Source organism: Pristis pectinata, chromosome 12 (assembly GCF_009764475.1).
Source record: "Pristis pectinata isolate sPriPec2 chromosome 12, sPriPec2.1.pri, whole genome shotgun sequence".
Lineage (NCBI taxonomy): Eukaryota > Metazoa > Chordata > Chondrichthyes > Rhinopristiformes > Pristidae > Pristis > Pristis pectinata.
Genome location: NC_067416.1, coordinates 47968128 through 47976611, shown reverse-complemented (window position 1 = coordinate 47976611; position 8484 = coordinate 47968128). Strand labels below are relative to the sequence as shown.

Below are 8484 nucleotides of genomic sequence, written 5' to 3'. Positions count from 1 at the left end.
TTACGTGCAATAATATGGATCATTTGAGATTAGAAAACGAAGATAAGGGAACACACCACAGTCAGATTTCTGGAAGATCTGTCAGAATGCGCAGTGTGAAGAGGTTTGTCAAAATTTGAACAACATGACAAAATAAGAAGCACAGTCCATTATAAAGTCAAAAGAAGAAGCAGATGGGAAACGTATATGCAAAATAATCAGCCTCACAGAGTAGTTGATGCACCTATCAGAAAAATATGTAACTTGAATAGAATATATAATTTAAACGGAACCTTGTTCGTGAATTTGCTCAAGAAGACATAGAAAACATATTGTTTAGGAAGATACAATGGAACAGGGCCTCTGAAGAATATAAAGAAGCCAGAACAGAACTCAAGAAGGAAATTTGGAAAGCCAGGAGGGGCATGAACATTTCTTGGCAAGCAGGATTAAAGAGAATAAAAAGCATTATATTCACACACTAAGAAAAGGAGGATAATTAGGGATTGAGTAGAACCACTCAAGGATAAAGGAGGGAACATGTGCTTGGAGGCCGAGGATGACGGTGAGGTCCTAAGTGAGTACTTTGTGTCCGTATTCATCAAGGATACGGATATGGAAGATCGTGAGATAAGTGTAGAGCATACTGATGTGCTAGGGAATTCTGAGATAAAGTTGGTTACCTTGGATAACATTAGATTGGTATTTCCGCAGGGTTTGATGGGATATAACCTAGGCTATTGAGCGAAGCAATAAATGAGAGATTACCCTGGCCTTGACCAAGATCGTTGTATGGTCTCTAGCCGCAGGCGAGGTCCCGAAGGACTGGTGAGTAGCATATTTTGTTCCTTTTTTCAAGAAGTGAAATAAGGATAATCCGGGAAATTATAGACCGGTAAATCAGTGATAGGGAAGCTATTGGGGAGGATCATTAGGGACAGGATTTCCGAGCATTTGGAAGAGCATGGCCTAATTAGGGACAGTCTTACATGTCTTTGAGCGGGACAGGTCATGTTTTACTAATTTGGTTAAGGTTTTTGAGGAGGCGTCGAAGATGATTGATGAAGGTAGAGCTGTGGATGATGTCTACGTGCATTTCAGTAAGGTACTGGACAAGGTCCCTCACAGTAGGCTCCTCTAGAAAATTAAGATGCATGGGATCCGTGGTGACTTGGCCATTTGATTCAGAATTGTCTTAGTCATAGAAAACAGAGTGTAGCGGACGATGGCCCTTATTCTGGTTAGAGGTCCGTGACTAGTGGGATCTCTGTTGTCGGTGATGTACACACAAAAAATAAAGTGGGTGAAAACGTGAATGGGTGGATTTGTAAGTTTTCAGATGGCACAAAGATTGATGGCTCTGTGCATAGTGTAGAAGATTGCCAAAGTATACAGTGGAATATAGAGCAGTTGCAGATATGGACGTAGAAGTGTCAGATGGAGGTTAATCTAGCCAAGTGTGAGGAGTTGCACGCTATGAGATCTAATGAAAAGGAACAGTACACAGTTACTGTCAGGACCCTTACCAGAGTTGATATACAAAGGGATCTTGGGGTACAAGTCCATCACTCAATGAGAGTAGCCGCACATGTTGTTAGAGTGGCAAAGAAGGCAAATGGCATGCTTGCCTTTATTAGTAAAGACATTTAAACAGTCAGTAGGTAATGTTGCAGCTTCATAAAACTTGGGCAAGGCCGCATCTGGAGTATTGCATTCATTTCTGGTCGCCACATCAGAGGAAGGATGCACCAGGATGCTGCCTGGATTAGATGACATGTGCTATAAGGGGAGGTTGTACAAATTAGGGAAGTTTATTCTGGAGCCGAGGAGGCCGAGGGGAGACCTGATAGCAGTTTATGAAATTATGAGAGGCACAGACAAAGTAGACTGCCGGTATATTTTCCCCAGAATCGAAATGTGTAATGCTAGAGGGCATACATCTAAGATGAGAGGGGGAAAATTCAAAGGAGACGTGCGGGGCAAGTTTCATACACAGAGAGTGGTGGATGCCTGGAATGAGCTGCCAAGGTTCGCGGTGAACCAGATACTATAGAGGCGTCTAAGAGGATCTTAAATAGGCACACGAATAAGCAGAGAATGGAGGGAAATATATCATGTGCAGGCAGAGGAGATGTGTGTAATTTGGCATCTTTTGCTTAATTAGTTCGGCACAACATCATAGCCGAAGGGCCAGATCCTCCGCTGTACTGTTCTTTGTTCGAAGAAGAAACGTTGTAGTGAAGTAGCAGAACGAGTCGCAGATGTGTCATCCCCGATATAAAAGCCGGAATAACGACTGTTGAAAAGAACCTTTCAGTTTGAATGCTCAATACAACTTCTAGCTTTTATGATTTCGCACACATATCGTGCTTTAAATGTTAGAACCTGATATTATCCGGAAATCAGTCTGACTTGACGAAATATATGGAAAAAAGTTTTTCTTCATGTTACGGACTCAGTGAAAGTCCCTTTAAGATAGAGAGTGTGTGTGTTTGTGTGTGTGGGGCGTGCTTACGTCAATAGAAGATAAAGGACGTAATGACGTGGTTGAAGGCAGAAGAAGAAGAAGAAGAAGGAGAGAGAGAGAGAAGGGAGAGAGACACCAGCCTGCTTGTTTTCTCTATCGATGGATGAGAAACAATAACTGTGTTTGCCACTGAAATCCATGTATGGAAGTTGGAATTAATCCGGTGGAGTTCACTTTGTTGCTGACCTGTAGAAGGAAACAGGTATTTGTATGTGGACGACCACGGTTCGGATGCTTTCGGGGTGAGGAAGTCACTACCGAGTAAACACTGGAGTGTCGTTTGGGTTCCATCATGGAACATTTGGATTTCGTATGTACTCTCTCTATGTTTTTCTACATCTACATCTTATCTTCAGACAACGGTGGTTGTTGAAGAAGCCCTTGCTCATGTTTCACCTTATGGCTTGCGGAACTGAACTTTAAGAACCATTCCGGAACTGGGAGTTTTGGACTTTGTCACACACACATACGAAGAGTTTAGTTTTGGGGTTAACGTTCGAGGTTTAACATTCTTGAATTCTAACATACTAACATTTTTACTTTTATTTTACGTATTATCATAAGTAGTGATTAATAAAATAGTTTTTAACACTAAATCATGCTCAGTGTGTTTCTTTTGTTGCTGGTTCGTGACATTCAGGAAATCTCGGAATACCGGTTGATGTCGTTTATAAACATAAACATTTATAAAGATAAACTAATGCGAACAGGTTGATCGAAAGTGACAGTCTCGAGTTGATGTCGAATCAGGAATGAGGGTCTCTAATTCTAATATGGACGTATAATCAGGAAACTTCTTGCTCAGAACGTTGTCAGGCTGTGTAATTCATTTTCAGGATCAACGTCTGAGGCGGACACTGTCTTAATGTTCACAACCAGTTTGGAGGTGGGAGAGGTGGGTGAAGGAAAGAATCTGCATGCATTTGTATAAGGTTGATGTTATTAGAAGTGGCTGCCCTCGTCTGGGTAAACATCAGAATAGACACATTGCATCTAGTCACCTGATTCCATTACGTAAAAATCGCTATTTTTCTGACGATCGAGTGCATACCGCAGAGTGTTTCAAGTCATAACACCGGCTACTTGTGGAATTGCACAGGAGCGCCCAGCTGGTGTAATCAGCCGTGCAGTTACACTGAATTGATCACATATCTGCTCAGCGTTACACTGTGTCACGGGTATCGCACCTGCAGGCATTCCCGCACATTGAAATTGTCCTTCCCTCTGAGTGCCATACAAAGAATGTGACAGCGACCATATTTACCCTTTAGATCTGGGAAAACAAATAGGTAGAAATTCGATATGTGTTTGCTTGCAGTAAACGCTCAATATAGTTGCGCCATGGCGTCGTGCACTCCCACTGAAATTAGCTTCCAAGCCGTAAGAGTGCCGATTAATGATTCGCTGGGAGGCCCAATTTCGAGGGGCTCAGGTACTTTCACATGGGCAGAGTAACTGCCAGTTTCATTCAGATACAGTCTTTCAAGAATTGCTTTCCTCTGATGAAGATGTTCTCCATTGTGGACAAGTACATTATCGCGGAAACTGTCTCTCAAGTTTCGAGAAGACTGAGTCAACAGGGAATACATTTCTAATGTGTGAAAGATATTGAATGGCGACCAAACAAGCTACTGATAAAGTGATGTCTATTCTCATACTTCGGCGAGCTTCATTAATGGAAATTGTTTTCCAAATAAATCTGAAGTTCGGCCCTCCTAAACATTCCTCGATACGACCGAGATGATCCAAACGAACAGGGTACCTGGAGGTTCCCAATCACCTTCATCATATTCAGCAATGACAAGCGAGTAATCCAGCCGTTCAGATTCATCTATGTCGACGACATCTTTCGTGCACTGGTGGCTGCGATGTTTATTCTGCTGACGAAGATATTTTGGAGGCTCTGAAACCTGGAAAACTGCTGCAACGTATTTCCTCTAGCCCAGTATTTCCAACATGCAATACATTCCATATCCTCGCTGACAATGGTAATTATCATCGTGAATGGGCATAATGCGTACTCAGCTCGATATGAGATTATGCTTGCTCAAACGTTAATAGACGATATTGCAGAGGTTAAACCCGGGAGGGACTGGTTGAGTCCAGAGCTGTGACTCCATGTTGTAGAATCCTTGTTAAATTCACATTGGGGAGACTGAATTTCATAATTCCCCTAATTCTGTTAATCCTTCCCGTTCACCAGAAACTCAACTGAATCAGCCACACGAGTATGGTGACCAAAGGAACAGGTCAGATGCTTGGTTTCCTGCGGTGCAGGCTTTCATCTCCTAAAGCGTTTCCGACATTTACGTGTGGTGAAACAATCTTCAATTGCCTCGATAAGTGTAATCCCAACAACACTCAGTAAGGTCAGTACGATCGAGGATTTTCGAAGCAGACGGGTTGTTTGTGGCTCTAATCACCACTCCAAGCATCCGCATTCTTCACCACTGCAGCCCTACCTTCGCTCCCCGCACCCCGCGCGAGGCTGCAGTGTGTGCTATCAAAAAATTCAGTGACTTTATTTGATAATTCAACTCTTCCCGTACCTCTAAAACTCATGATCTCGACGACCAACGACACGGGTATAGATGCATGGGAAGACAATCACCTGAAAGGTACCCTTCAGTCATATACCTTTCGGAATGAGAAAAGTATCACCCGTTCACTCGCACTTGCCACTCCACGGAATTGTGGATCTAGTGATCTCCCAATTTTGATAACAGGCTCCAGTTATTTGGAAAGACACAGGGATGTGGTTAATTTCTGCGCCGGAATTTGCTGCCTAGTTTGATGCCAGGTGGGCAGAGATGGCGATTTCCTCCCTGGAGGACGAACGTTGACCAGGTAAATTTCTTCTGACATCCCAGTCGTTTATATAGTCATAATTGTTAGGCCTATTGCTAATTCATATTATTAACCAGAATTTGAATTCAATCTTGCCACAAATTTAAATTTGGGTCTCTGATTTAGTGATGCAGACATCTGGATTATTCGTCCTATTACTCGTCCTATCCACTGCACTACCACCGAACAGTGATATTTGACACTGTTTGCCTGACGATGTGAACCACGTGGAGCCATAACTTCAAGATAAATCTGCCCTCAAACCTCCTTTCATATTATTTCCAGGTAGTCCCTTGGGATTGAGAATCACTCCAGTTTTGTGGGTTTTGAGGTGGTTAATGGAGTCAGTATGGGACCTTAGGATTCTCTCCCGATTGTGGGCTGTTCGTAGTTAATGGGACAGGCTGTTGTGTAGTCTGGGAGGTTGTGCGCGCTATCCTAAACTTATCTTGGGCTTCTGTGTGATCCTGGATCATGGCCTTGACGCGCTTAATTCCTTCTCGGATGTTTCTTTTCTGATTCTTCATTCATAAGACAGAGATTCCCACAATGTAGTGGCGATATTACACTTGAAGGAAGATATGCAGTGATTCTTCAACCATTTCTCCTATCCGTCCAATAATCTCCTCCTCCTCTGACATAGATCCGAGTAGACGGAAGGTCTTTAACCTGAAGTATGAACTGTCGTTTTCTATCCACGATTGCTGAGCGTTTCCATATTTCCTGGTTTTGTTTCAGATTTCTAGCATCAGGCCGTTGTCTTTTTTTGAGTTTCAATTACTTGGAATAGAATATCTGTTTCGGAAGTCGGGTGTAGTGTATGCAAGCAACGTGAACTGTCCAACGAAACTTACTGAAAGTCACCAGCGCCTCAATACTGCGAATACTGGCTGGAAGAGGACACTGACATCAGTCCATTTCCTTCCAGTGAACGTGATGGATTAAGTAAAGGTAGTAGGAATGGGATTTCTGCAATGCGCTGAGACTACGTTCCTGATCACAACTCACTGTGCTGAATAATTATCAGTGTTCCACCAGTTACTATCAACGTGTCTTCCCATTATCAGCGCTTCTGCAACTGCAAATAGCTTCATTCGAATAAATTTCGTAAATCCCATTGAGATTCACAACATCACGATCCTTTCTTCCCAAGTGAGGGTGGTATATCTGTGCGTTCCCTAAATAAATATTAAAATCATTTGTAATGTGCCCTGCCAAGAAATGGGTGCATCTGAGCTTTTGTATATTAACTCTGTTCCTTCTTTGCTGCTCCATTCCCATGTCAGACATTCCTATTTATTTCATCCAAATGGTGCAAACGCGCGCAATTTGAAATAGACGCAGGAATACAGAGCAACATCCAGAAGGTCAGGCAGCATCTGTGGAGAGGGAAACTGTTGACGTTTCAGGTTTATGAATTTTCAATAGAGCGCAATTTTTTCCTGCTTCTCCTTATTAACCTCAGTGACAAGTGCACTTCAGTATTAATTTTAGTCTGTTCGACCGGAGTCGGCAATTATTCTCATTAGTATTTGTTGAGTTTCAATGTTTTGTGCCGTTTGATATTCTGAAACATTGCTCTTTAAACACATACGGATCATAATCATATTTCCTCATGCCATATTTTTGACATCATGGAATGAGGCCATTCCGTTGACCGAAGCTATGCTGGCTCAGACAACCCAATCAAACACATTTCCTACCTATTTCCCTGAAATCTATTCTTCCTCATATAACCATTAATTTCACCCTGCTTCTCCTACCACCCATTGCACGAGAGTTAATATCATGTTCTTACATTTATTATCGAGTCAGATCCCCAATGAAGATCCATACAAATATCAACCATACGAAGTGCTATAAATACAGGGCAGGATGGGCAGCATCTGTGGAGAGTTCCTGAACCAACTGGCACAACGCTAATCACCACCTATTTAGAGCAACACTATGACGACTTTGTCCACTTTGCACTACAACGGAATTTTTTGTTCTAATTTGGTTCTTTCCTGTAAAACTTTGCATAGTTTATGTTTTTCTTGTGAAATGTGTGTTTCTAATACTCTGTGCCTGTGATGCTGCTGTAAGTGTGTCCTTCATTGCAACTGTGCACACATATAGTTGTGCATTCGACAATAAACTCGACTTTGACTTCGATTTTAAAAAAAATACAGATTTGACGTGTCAGGTTGACGACATTGCATCAGAACTTATCCCCTTTGTCTTTGAACTGACGTCCTGTTTCTCATTCTATGGTGCTGCGTAGTTTTGTTAGTTTTTGTTTTATTTCAGTCTTCAGCTCACAGCCACCGAAGCAACAATTCCCCCGTTACATACCAGCAACAAAAGAAACAAACCGAGTCATGTATAAATGTTAGAAACTATTTCATTAATAATTACTGATGATAGTAAGAAAGAAAAAAATGTTAGATATTAAACATTAACCCCCAAAACTAAACCCAAAGTGTGTGTGTGTGGCAAATTCCCAAACTCCAAGTCCAGGAATAGTTCTCAAAGTTCAGTTCAGCAAGCCATAAGGTGAAACGTGAGCAAAGGCGTTTGAAAAACCACCGTTGACTGAAGAGAAAATGTAGAGAGAGAATAGAGACATTACGAAATCCAAATGTTCGACGATGGAACCCATAGGACACCTCCGTCACTGATGATCTCCACTGCTTTGTTCCGAAGTATCTGCCACCCCGAAAGGCATTCGAGACGTGGCCGTCCACAGAAATACCGGTTTCCTTCGACAGGCTAACGACAAAGTGCACTCCACTGGATTATTCCAAAAATCCATACGTGGATTGTAGTAACAGACACAGTTATTGTTTTTCATCCATCGGTACAGAGACCAGCAGGCAGTGTCTCTCTCTTCCTCTCCCTCTTTGCTGACTGAACCAAAACGTCAGCACGTCATTATCTCCTGTTGTCGTATGACGCCACACACACACACTCACACACACACACACACACACACACACACACACACACACACACACACACACACACACACACACACACACACACACACACACACACACACATACTGTACTACGTCTTAAAGGGACATTCAGCACATAGCAACCTATTTTGAAAGATCCCTCAAGGCAACAACTTGACAGTCTTTGTGAATG

The 8484-nt window shown here is 42.4% G+C and overlaps 1 long non-coding RNA gene across 1 annotated transcript in view; it reads left to right on the top strand.

The window, feature by feature from the left end:
- Positions 1 to 693: 693 nt before the first annotated feature.
- Positions 694 to 8484, top strand: part of LOC127576965 (uncharacterized) — a 72942-nt gene continuing 65151 nt past the window's right edge. Inside the window, exon 1 of the long non-coding RNA XR_007957301.1 lies at positions 694 to 807. This is a non-coding gene — a long non-coding RNA (uncharacterized LOC127576965). The remainder of the gene's footprint in view (positions 808 to 8484) is intronic.